The following is a 13,479-nucleotide window of genomic DNA, read 5'->3' as shown; positions in this document are numbered from 1 at the left end:
TGCTTTATCAACTTTATTTTTTTTACAAAATGGAAAGGATTCATGCAAATATTTGGGCACTATTTTGGTTTGTAGACTGAGCAACTGCCTTTTAGTAGATCATGTTTTTTTTTTTTTTCTTTATAAAGAAAACTCACAGAATCCAAAGCATGTCAGATTTTTTTCTGCCTACTTCAAGCTACAGGAACATAGGAGGAATGTGATTTATAGTGCATTTTAATCTGGCAGAAATGTGCTTCCTGTATGTATGTGTACACATGTATTTTACATTTTTTTTTTGCAGTAGTGGTCCTTAAACCACTTGACCACTACCAGTTGTGTGCCCCTTATGGACCAGAGCAATTTTCACCTTTCAGCGCTCCTCCCATTCATTCACTAATAACTGTATCACTGCTTATCACACCGAAATGATCTATATCTTATTTTTTTGCCACCAATTAGGATTTGGATGTTACGTTTTGCTAGGAATTATTTTGTTTTCTATGCATTTTATGGGAAATAATAAGAACAAAATTGAAACAAAATCATTATTTCTCACATTTTAGCCATTTTATTTAAAAATAAAATGTGCAACTGTGGATTAAACCCACACATTATTATTTCTCATTTGACCTGGCTATTACAATATTTAAATTATGTCCCTAGTACAATGTATGGTGACAATATTTTATTTGGAAATAAAACGCTATCTTTTCAGTTTTGTTGTTTGTTTACCCTATATCACTAATTACAAGTCCTTATGTGCAAAAACAACTGTAAAATACCCTCATGGCATACATAGTAAAAAAAAAAAAAAACACATTGAGTCCCTAAGGTAATTATGTTGTTTTTTTTTAAATGTCTCTCTTTTTTTATTTTGATAACTATCGGAGGGGGGAGCTAAGAGGTTAATGAATAGGGGATTTATTATTGTTATTTAGTTAAACCACTTCCACCCCCCAAAGGGTTTTTACCCTAATGGACCAGATCAACGTTCACCTGTCAGTGCTCCTCCCTTTCATTCACCAATAACTTTATCACTACTTTTCACAACAAAATAATCTATACCTTGTTTTTTTCGCCACCAATTAATCTTGTTTTGGGTGGTACATTACGCTAAAAAATATTTTATTTTAAATGCATTTTAACAGGAATAATAAGAAAAAATGGGAAAGATTAATTATTTCTCAGTTTACGACCATTATAGTTTTAAAATAAAATGTGCTACTATGAATAAAACCCACATATTTTATTTGCCCATTTGTTTTGGTTATTACAATGTTTAAATTATGTCCCTAGTACAATGTATGGCAACAATTTTTATTTGGAAATAAAGGTGCATTTTTTTCAGTTTTGCGTCTGTCACTAATTACAATCCCATATGTGCAAATATAACAGTAATATACTCTCATGCTCTACATGGTAAAAATGCGGAGTCCCTAACGTACCGTATTTTTCGCCGTATAAGACGCACTTTTTCTCCCCCAAAAATAGGGAAAAAAAGTCCCTGCGTCTTATACGGCAAAAGCAGGGAATTCTCGACTTAGAAGCGCCCGCCGATACGGACTGTGACCCGCCGCCACGTCGGGAATTCCCTGCCTGTGTGGCTGCACCCGACGTATGCCTCTGCCCGCTCCCCATGCCTGTAATGTGTCGGCGTGTGTAATATGCCCCATCCCGCTGTGTGCCTTATTTCTGCGTGCCCCCGCTAGTGTATAATATGCCCGCTCCCCCGCCTGCCTTATCTCCCTCCCCCATGTGGTTGCTGCCCCCCCCCCCCGGGTGTTAATCTGCAGCGGCTTACCTCTCCGCCATGCCTGCGAAGATTGGAGACCTCCTTCACAGCCGCTCATCTCGCTCTAGTGATAGGCATGTGTTAATGACGCACATAGCGGGAGGGAACATATTACACACTCACACGCCGGACACATAACAGGCATGGGGAGTGGGCAGAGGCAACGGTCGGGTGCAGCCACAATTTACACACATGCGGGGGACACAGGCACATGGGGCAGGCATGAGGGACACATAGAGGACACTGCAGGCATGGGTGACACAGGGGACACATGGGGGACACAGGCACATGGGGCAGGCATGAGGGACACATGAGGCATACATAGGTGACACATGGGGACACAGGCACATGGGGCAGGCATGAGGGACACAGAGGACACATGGGGGACACAAGCACATGGGGCAGGCATGAGGGACACACAGAGGACACATGGGACATGCATGGTTGCCCCAGAGGACACATGGGACAGGTATGGGGGACACAGAGAACACATAGGGCAAGCATATAGGGCAGGCATGGGTGACACAGGGCACATGGAGCATGTATGAGGGACACACAGATGACACATGGGGTATGCATGGGTGACATAGAGGACACATGGGGCATGCATGGGTGACACATGGGGCAGGTATGGGGGACACAGAGGACACATAGGGCATGCATGGGGGACACATAGGGCAGGCATGGGGGACACATGGGGCATGTATGAGGGGCACAGAGGACACATGGGGCAGGTATTGGGGACACAGAGGACACATGGGGAGACGATGGGACACAGGAGGCTACCATTTGAGGGATAACATGTACAAGGCGCTCCGGGAATATGGACGCACCAGGTTTAGTATATATATATTTTTTCTCTGGTTTTTGCCCTCTAAACCTGGGTGCGTCTTATATTCCGGAGCGTCTTATACGGCGCGAAAAACGGTAACTATTTATGTTTTTTTTTGTGGTAACTATGGGGAGGGCAGGGAGGGAGAGGGAGGTGTTAATTTATTTTTATTTACTTTAAAGTGTGTAAAAATGTAGTGTAAAATGTGGTGTTCTGCGGGTTCCAAAGGGTAAGTGTGGCGGGGGAGGGGGATTGCTCGGGGATGGTAGCAGCGACAGGGCTGTCAGAAAGGACCTTCAGTGCAGGAAGAGGGATTGTCGCTGACAAGAGAAGTCGCCTAGATCAACAAAGTTTTGACTACCTGAGCTTTGCTAAGATGAATGAGGCATGGATCCCGGAGGGTTACTGCCTGCCAGGGTTGCTTGGATATCCTGATCATAAATACGAGTGATCACGAGCACAACTCCGACCACTTCCGAATTGACTCATGATCACAATCATGAGTAGAAAGGGATATCCGACTCAAGTGCGGTTTCGAATAACCGCATGTAATCCCGAATCACGGGTTAGTATTCGTGATTAAAAACTAAAGATGGCCAGAACGGTTTACCGGCGAACTTGTTCACGCGCACAACAGGGGTTCGGGTTTGCGGCAAATCATGAACACATAGCGAGTTCAACCCGCCCCCTATACCACATCATTGGGCTAAACTTTGACCCTCTAAATCACAGTCAGCAGACACGTGGCAGCCAATCCGCTTGCACTCCCTCCTTGCTGATATTTGTTGCTGAAAAGCACCACAAAAAAGCTCTTTTGAGAGCTAATGTTCTTGTGATGTGTATTGTTTTTGTGATCACTGACAGTCACTTTGACCAATGAACGGGAACACATGTTCCCATTTACCGATCAGTGTACTAATGGGCGGGGATGAGAGCAGGAGCATGCGCGGCAGGTGATCACAGCAAGGTACGTTTATCTACACCCTTGGAGCTAAGATGAGGTCTCAATGGATATAGATATACTGGGGCCGGACTGAGAGGTAACTTTAAGTGACATTTGACATTATGAAATAGACATTAGTATGTACAATGCCAAACCACACAAATACATAGGCTGTGTTGCCTTTCTTTTTTCTCTTGCTGAAAGAGTAAATATTCAGCAATGCAACTGACAGTCATTCTCCAGTTGGGATCCAGTCGGATTATAGCGTCCCTCACTAATAAGGAATGACAGCCATTAAATTCTTTCCTGGCAGAGAACTGGGCCTCTGAGAGCAGGGGGCACATAAAAGGTTAGAAGTTCATACATTTTAGCATGGGGCATTTTGTTTCATTGAGCTGAGACAAAGCAATAAATCAGCTGTTTTACGTTTAGACATACTATAAAAACATAAAACTGTGGGATATCTTTCATTTTCAGGAGTAGGAGGATAGACACAAGTGTTTATCTCATTATTCGTTTATTTTCACTTAAGTTTCGCTTAAGGTTTCGGCAAGGGCATTAGTGAGCTCAAATGCATCCACATTATTGATGATCGTATTCGGCTAATTCCGATTACGTGACATTTTGCATACATTTTCACAATTATGCCTATACGTAATTACTAATTGTTAATTCAATTGATTTTGTATAAGCATTTGTAATTACACATGAATTTATGCATAATTTCTGCCAACTTTGTCGGTGAATAGCAAAGCCCCTATACAGTGGCTTGCAGAAATATTCGCCCCCCTTGAAGTTTTCCACATTTTGTCACATTACTGCCACAAACATTCTTCAATTTTATTGGAATTCCACGTGAAAGACCAACACAAAGTGGTGTACATGTGAGAAGTGGACTAAAAATCATACAGGATTCCAAACATTTTTTACAAATCAATAACTGCAAAGTAGTGTGTGCATAATTATTCGGCCCCCTTTGGTCTGAGTGAAGTCAGTTGCCTATAGACATTGCCTGATGAGTGCTAATGACTAAATAGAGTGCACCTGTGTGTAATCTAATGTCAGTACAAATACAGCTGCTCTGTGACGGCCTCAGAGGTTGTCTAAGAGAATCTTGGGAGCAACAACACCATAAAGTCCAAAGAACACACCAGACAGGTCAGGGTTAAAGTTATTGAGAAATTTAAAGCAGGCTTAGGCTACAAAAAGATTTCCAAAGCCTTGAACATCCCACGGAGCACTGTTCAAGCGATCATTCAGAAGACAAGGCCGTCCACCTAAACTCACAGCCCGAAAAGGAGAGCGCTGATCAGAAATGCAGTCAAGAGGCCCATGGTGACTCTGGACGAGCTGCAGAGATCTACAGCTCAGGTGGGAGACTCTGTCCATAGGACAACTATTAGTCGTTCACTGCACAAAGTTGGCCTTTATGGAAGAGTGGCAAGAAGAAAGCAATTGTGAACAGAAAAGCTTATGAAATCCCATTTGCAGTTTGCCACAAGCCATGTGGGGGACACAGAAAACATGTGGAAGAAGGTTCTCTGGTCAGATGAGACCAAAATGGAACTTTTTGGCCAAAATGCAAAACACTATATGTGGCGGAAAACCAACACTGCACATCACTCCGAACACACCATCCCCACTGTCAAATATGGTGGTGGCAGCATCATGCTCTGGGGGTGCTTCTCTTCAGCAGGGACAGGGAAGCTGGTCAGAGTTGATGGGAAGATGGATAGAGCAAAATACAGGGCAATCTTGGAAGAAAACCTCTTAGAGTCTGCAAAAGACTTGAGACTGGGCTGGAGGTTCACCTTCCAGCAGGATAATGACCCTAAACATAAAGCCAGGGCAACAATGGAATGGTTTAAAACAAAACATATCCATGTGTTAGAATGGCCCAGTCAAAGTCCAGATCTAAATCCAATCGAGAATCTGTGGCAAGATCTGAAAACTGCTGTTTACAAACGCTGTCTATCTAATCTGATTGAGCTGGAGCTGTTTTGCAAAGAAGAATGGGCAAGGATTTCAGTCTCTAGATGTGCAAAGCTGGTAGAGACATACCCTAAAAGACTGGCAGCTGTAATTGCAGCAAAAGGTGGTTCTACAAAGTATTGACTCAAGGGGCTGAATAATTACGCACACCCCACTTTGCAGTTATTTATTTGTAAAAAATGTTTGGAATCATGTATGATTTTGATTCCACTTCTCACGTGTACACCACTTTGTATCGGTCTTTCACATGGAATTCCAATAAAATTGATTCATGTTTGTGGCAGTAATGTGACACAATGTGGAAAACTTCAAAGGGGCCGAATACTTTTGAAAGCCACTGTATATGTTATTGCTACCAAAATTGCTACATATGTTAAGGAGAATAGTGAGTACAAGTCAAAAAAAATAATCTTTCAAAAGATTGTAGACTGTAGTTTTTGAGGAAATCGATTTGAAAAATACAAAGAAAAATGGTTTTTAAATTCAGAAAGGTTTAAAAACCATCTTTCTTTGCATTTTAAACATCAATTTTCTCAAAAACTACAGTCTACAATCTTTTTAAAGATTCTGTTTTTTACCTATACCCACTATTCTCCTTAGCATATGTAGCAATTTTGGTAGCAATAGCATGTATGGGGGCTTCTTTGCTATTCATCGACAAAGTCTGTGTGAAATGTCACGTAAATAACGTGAAAATTCATGTATAATTACGAATGCTTACAATTACAAATGAAACAAATCATGCTTTTCCCCAAAATTTTGCATTATGATTATGATGCTTAAATGCAAATTACGATGCGTAATTACGCATAAGTGTAATATCTGCTTATCACTAATCCACATGATATTTAAATTATGCAGCACAGTGTTGGAGGATTATTATTATTATTATTTATTGTATTTATAAAGTGCCAACATATTACGCAGCGCTGCACAATAGATAAAAGGGTTAACATACAAGGTAAAACATACAGAAACTCACAACAAAACAAGATCATGCAAAGGATTTGATAACAATACAGTGTCATAGGTCAAAATAGAGACTGTTCTAGTCCACAAGAGGGGTGATTGTCAGTAAGATTGCATAATCAAGCTGGACACACTGGGGAGGAGGGCTTTGCCAGAGGCTTACAATCTAAAGGGTGGGGTGGAGACCATAGGTGCATCTTTTGAGAGGGTGTCTAACACAACATATTATGGTGCTGGTGTAGGGGGGGAGGCGAGCATGAAGAGGTGAGTCTTGAGAGCTTGTTTGAAGGTATTAAAGGTGGGGGCGATTCTGACGGCTGGTGGGAGCGAGTTCCAGAGAGTAGGGGCAGCCCTGGTGAAGTCCTGCAATCGTGCATGTGACTGAGTTATGCGTGGTGCTGCTAGGCGCAGGTCATTGGAGGATCAGAGGGGGCGGGCGGGTATGTGCCTGTGGACCAGATCAGAGACGTAGGTCGGGCAGGTCTTGTGCACTGATTTGTAGGCCAAGCACAGGATTTTGAAATTGATCCTAAAACTGATGGGGAGCCAGTGTAGTGCTTTACAGAGCGGAGTTGTAGAGGTGCAGCGATGAGAAGAATGTATCAGTCTGGCTGCCGCATTCATTACCAATTGAAGTGGGGCAGTATGGTTAGAGGGGAGGCCAGACAAAAGAGAATTGCAGTAGTCTAGGCGGGAGATGACAAGGGCATGGATAAGGAGTTTAGTGGTGTCAGGGGACAGGTAGGAGCAGATTTTGGAGATGTTGCAGAGGTGGAAGTTGCAGGATCTGGCAACACCTTGGATGGGGCCAGCAGTGATTAAAGTGTTGGACTTTGATCTAAAAAGGCTGACACTATACTGGATTTTTTTCTGGAACAGCTCCAGGACCTGCAGCCATGTTCTCTTATGTTGGACTTTGGAACTGGTAAATGTCAATATCGGACAAAGGAGGATGACATGGGATTGGAAAGAGTTAATGACCATTACATATGGACTAGTAAGTAGATATTGCACAAACACTCCTAAATACTTCATTCTTCATCTTCTTAGTGAATCAGCATCAATATTCTGTATATTTCTGTTGTGTAATAAGGGTATATATTTTTACCTCTCACTAGCTGATTTATTCATGTGTTATTAGCTGCACCATATTATTGTTTATGTAGCTGCATTTGCTGTGTTGTCATTGTTGGAAAGTACTGTGAAAGATGTCACTACATAAACTATTGAAAGATGTCACTACATAAACTATCCAAAATAATAATAAAGATAATAATTACAAAAATAACTGATAGGTTTCCCCCAGGCTCCATAGTTTCCTCACACACATCACTACATCCTGTTTAGGACAGGAAACTGGGACCCCCTGTGAGGGACAGTCAGTAAAGTAAATTGTGCAGTGCTTGATGGATAGCACTACTAAATGTCAACATTATATAATAATGGGAAATTTATGTTTTCACCTTTACAGTAATGATCCACAAGGGTTCTTTAATTTTTTGGTATTTCGTTTTGCCGTACATAAAATTAACCAAAATCCTGATATTTTACCCAACATTACTCTGGGATATCGTGCAGCTGAGTCCTCTTTAACTGCTATTCTAAGTGTGAGAAATGTTCTGGGCATTTTATCCGGACCACAGGAGACCATTCCTAATTACTCATGCTCTGGAGGAGACAATCTGGTGGGTTTTATTGGTGATCACTATTCAGCAACAACAATTCCAATGGCACAGATATTAGGTATCTATGGATATTCACAGGTAAGCGTTCAAAAATTGGTGTACTTACAGGGGCGTAACTAGAAGTCACCTCCCCCCCTGCAAGAATTTGTTCCCCCCCCCCCCCCGGTGTCCGCTCAGGGCCGTTATGGGGGGCAGGAAGGGTCGCAGCATGAGGGGAGGGCATTGCACATTGGTGGGGAGGGGGGCAGTCGCCCTTACTCACCTTGGATGCTCCACCTCCAGCATCTATCACTGGCAGCAGTGGCAGCAGACAGGACACATACCTTCATTCACCATCAGAGGTTCTGATCTCTAAGTGCTTCATACTACTTCCTGTTTAAACAGGAAGTAGCGTGAAGTATTTAGAGATCGGAGACCTCTGCTGTGGATGGAAGTATGTGTCCTGTCTGCTGCCACTGCTGCCAGTGATAGATGGGGAGTGCTGACTGAGAGGAGAGCCCGAGGTGAGGGAGGGACTGTCCTCCCTCCCCGCGATGTAGGTGGTCATCTCTCCCCTCATGCTGCGACCCCTCCTGCCCCCCCCAAAACAGCCCTGAGCAGGGCCCAGAGGGCCCCCCCCCCTGCCCCACGGGGGTAGGGGCTGCATCCCCTAATGTTAAGCCCCTGTGTACTTATAAATCTCAGTTACACAAAGTACTTACTTCAACTCCAGAACACCTCTTTGAGTTCCAACTGTAACTAGTCCCCCTTTCATCACAGAGCCGAAAGCAAAAACATTACACAATACCCTATGAGTCTGATGAGCACACATTTTGCATAATCATAATTTTGCATGAAATTTGCAATTGCAATGCAAAATTTTGGGAAAAAAAATCTTTAGTAATCTCAATCGTATCCATCATCAGGGACTGTAATTTGGCAATAAGATGACTTCATGTAATTTTGCTCCTCCAACTTTAGCTGTTAATAGCCGAGCCTCCATACATGCCATCATCACCAAAATTACTAAGTATGTTAAGAGGAAAAGTGGGAGCAGGTCATTTGTATTAATTTTTTTTTTCAAAAAGACCTTGTAGTTTTTGAGAAAATAGATTTCAAAAATTCAAAGGAAAAATGTTTTTTTAAAGAGACACTGAAGCGAATAAAAATGATGCTATTATGATTTGTATGTGTAGTACAGCTAAGAAATAAAACATTAAGATCAGATACATCAGTCTAATTGTTTCCAGTACAGGAAGAGTTGAGAAACTCCAGTTGTTATCTCTATGCAAACAAGCCATTAAAGAGAATCTGTATTGTTAAAATTGCACAAAAGTAAACATACCAGTGCGTTAGGGGACATCTCCTATTACCCTCTGTCACAATTTCGCCGCTCCTCGCCGCATTAAAAGTGGTTAAAAACAGTTTTAAAAAGTTTGTTTATAAACAAACAAAATGGCCACCAAAACAGGAAGTAGGTTGATGTACAGTATGTCCACACATAGAAAATACATTCATACACAAGCAGGCTGTATACACCCTTCCTTTTGAATCTCAAGAGATCATTTGTGTGTTTCTTTCCCCCTGCAGCTATCTTCCACTGAAGTGTCAGGCTTTTTCTTCCTGCAGAGTGCAGACAGCTTTGCCCGTATGTAATTCCTCAGTATGTGAAAGCCCAGCCAGCTCAGAGGAGGATTTATCCAGCTTGTAAAAGATAAGAGAGAAGAGAGAAGCTGCTCTAATCTAAATAATACACAGGCAGTGTGCAGAGAGGGGCCTGGAGGGGGGAGATGCATCACAGAACCACAACACTGAAGAACTTGGCAGCCTTCAAGACACAGGCTGACAAGTCTGACAAGAGAGAGATAAGTTGATTTATTACAGAGATGGTGATAGTAGAACGTGCTGCAGTAAGCCAGAACACATTAGAATAGCTTTTGGAACTTGTAGGATGATAAAAAACAGGATGCAATTTTTGTTACGGAGTCGCTTTAAGCTCTCCGACTAAGTCTTAGTCCTGGAGAGGGCTGTTATCTGACTTTTATTATCTCAACTGTAAGTGAACTGATTACTTTTTCTCTGCTAGAGGAGAGGTCATTACTTCACAGACTGCTCTGAAAGACTCATTTTGAATGCTGAGTGTTGTGTAATCTGCACATATTATAGAATGATGCAATGTTAGAAAAAAACACTATATACCTGAAAATAAAAGTATGAGAATATTTTCTTTGCTGCTAATCTTCTAGTAATTATTCATAGTACACAACCAATTCACTATATCATATTTTTTTTTTTTCGCTTCAGTGTCTCTTTGAACTCAGTAAAATTACATGTTGCTGTGGTACATTTTAAATGGAACCTAAAGGTCCTCAGCTTAATTACCTGGGCTTCCTCCAGCCACCTGTAGTCATCCTGGTCCCTCACTTTTTTCTTTTCTCTTCAGCCCATCTGAAAGCTGCAGGCCACACAATTTGCTTGCACTCCCATCGGCAGGAGTTTTCTGGCTTGTGTAGTTACACTTCACATGCGTCGGCCAAATGCTCCCGGTTCAGAGAGCACAAGGGCACAAGGACAGATAGTTGGTAGATGTGTATAAACCAGATATCAGACAATTACTAGCATAGGAGGGGCTGTGGGTCACTGCTAACAAATGCTGTGGACTGCACTGTGATCTGCTGACTATTAGGGACCCAGAAAGTATGTGCATCCCTGGATACTGCTCTTTCAGAACTTGTACTATGTACAGCGCTACGGAAGATGTTGGCGCTATATAAATAAAAAAATAATAATAGTAATAAAAAAACACCCCCTATATGAGATGCAACAACCACCCCCGTGTTGACAGTAGCCATGGCATTTCCTACCCTCTGCTTTTACGCGAGTCAATACTTTTTCCTGGTTTCTGAGGTGAATGTTGGGGGGTCGGCTTATACACGAGTCGGCTTGCACGCAAGTATATACGGTAATTGTGCAAAATTGCAAATGTATTGTGCAAAATCAATTGAATTTCAGAATTGCAATTATGTGTGGCTTTAATTGTGAAATTCCACACAAAATGTATATATAGATATACAAACAGAGAGGTACCTACTAGCACACTGCAGTCCATAAACCTACATGCTGGTTCCAATTACAGGCCCTTTGATTTCTACACTACTATTGTACACAAACCCTACCTTGCTGGTGGGGGGGGGGGGGGGTTAATGACCAGAACAACCATGTGTCTCCCCAACTGGCAGCAAAGAAGGTTAATGGTGCTCTATCCTGCTCCCAAAAGTGATGTGGTAGCTGAATGGAACTGCTGACTCTGAGAAAAAGTCGCCCTGTGTAATACAATGTAACTATGGAAAGATGGATATCATTTTAAAGCTCTCTTTCTCCTCTTTCTGATGACACATAAATCGCCACCCTACACCTTTTAGTTTTCTCTATTTTTGCGATCGAAATCGCGGCCGTGGCAATTTCGATCGCGAAAATAGCGAAAACCAAAAGGCGTAGGGCGGCGGTTTATATATCATTGGAAAGAGGAGAAAGAGAGCTTTAAAATGATATGCATCTTTCAGGGACGTAACTAGACATCACTTGCCCCCCCTACAAAACTTTGGATGCCCCCCCCCCCCCTCACTTTCTGCACAGGAAAAGGACCAATGTGTTTTCCCCATGCAGATAAAAACACTTAGACTTAAAGGAAACGTCAGGCAATCTATGCTACCCCCAGATCTACTTACACGGGGCTTCCTCCAGCCCTTTGCAGCCGACAAGTCCCTCGTTGCAGCTCTGTTTCCAGTACATACATACACACAAAGACTTACTACATGAGAGCACATGCTATATGGAGGAACAACAATGACATGCTGAACATAAGATATAGGCAGCACGGTGGCATAGTGGTTAGCTCTCTCGCCTTGCAGCGCTGGGTCCCTGGTTCGAATCCCAGCCAGGGCACTATCTGCAAAGAGTTTGTATGTTCTCTCCGTGTCTGCGTGGGTTTTCTCCGGGCACTCCGGTTTCCTCCCACATTCCAAAAACATACGGATAAGTTAATTGGCTCCCCCTAAAAAATTGGCCCTAGAGTACAGTACTTACACTACATAATATATAGACATATGGCAATGGTAGGGATTAGATTGTGAGCTCCTTTGAGGGACAGTTAGTGACAAGATATATATATACACTGTACAGCGCTGCGTAATATGTCGGCGCTATATAAATACTAAATAATAATAATAATAATATAGTATTCATTCACTGTAACTTTGGCAAAACATTCAGAATGTCACTGATTGATACTGTTATTACAAGATTTTGGACTCAGTATGAGACAACCAGCTCTCAATGAAGCAGCAACAGTCAGACATCAATCTCCACTCCATTGTGTTGTAAAATTAATCAGAGCCATAAGGTCATTAGCCCGTGTGATAACAATCTAGGAATCCTTCTGCTGAAAAGGGAAAGTCTACAACTTTTTTTTCAAAATGTGACTCCTTTGTTTGTAAGGTTGTACATCAAATCTTTAGAATTTTGCAGCAGTGAGAGACAGATGTTTTTTTTATGAACCCTAGGGAGCAGGGACAGTGTACAAATTCCAAAGTGTGTGTGATTCCTTATCTGTGTGGTGGACACATGCAGTCAATATAACAATTCTGTGAGAGCAGAATACGTTTTTTTTTTCTCCATGCCCTTAGCTGTCAGTCTCTCAAACTTTTCCCCCTGTGGCATCTGGGCCCCCCTGCGGAGGCATCCCTTGCAGGGTCTATTGTTACGCCCCTGGCATCTTTCCATAGTTTCTGCACTGCTCGGAGTCCCTTTAAGTGTGTGTGTGTGGGGGGGGGGGGGGGGGGGAGGGAGGATATGAGTATGTGGAGTGAGTTCAAAAGGCTGACGGCCAAGGGAAAAAAAGAGTTCCTGTGCCTAACAGTCCTGGTAAAGATGAACCAGAGCCTCCGGCCTGATGGGAGCAGGCTGAAGAAGTGATGACCGGGGTGAGAATTCCTGTCATGTTATCATTGCTGGGGGTTGTGTGAAGTAGATGACCATTCTTTCAAGCCTCTGTTAAGGTGGTTGTGAATTCATTGAAGGTCACCACTCTGCCTTCTTTGCTCGATACTTCTTTAATCTGCACCAGTTAGTTGTTCATGACATGCATACCTGTTCTTGAACCTTCCAAGCAGTTGACCTGGGTTTGATTCATGGCCAATATATGTGAGCTGGCTTTTGACATCCTACAAATCCCTGGAAGACAAGACAGGAGGAGGAGGAGAGGGAGAGGATAAGGATTTCTTTTAAATAAAAAAAAAAGACATCC

Source organism: Hyperolius riggenbachi, chromosome 1 (assembly GCF_040937935.1).
Source record: "Hyperolius riggenbachi isolate aHypRig1 chromosome 1, aHypRig1.pri, whole genome shotgun sequence".
Lineage (NCBI taxonomy): Eukaryota > Metazoa > Chordata > Amphibia > Anura > Hyperoliidae > Hyperolius > Hyperolius riggenbachi.
This window is presented reverse-complemented; position numbering follows the sequence as displayed.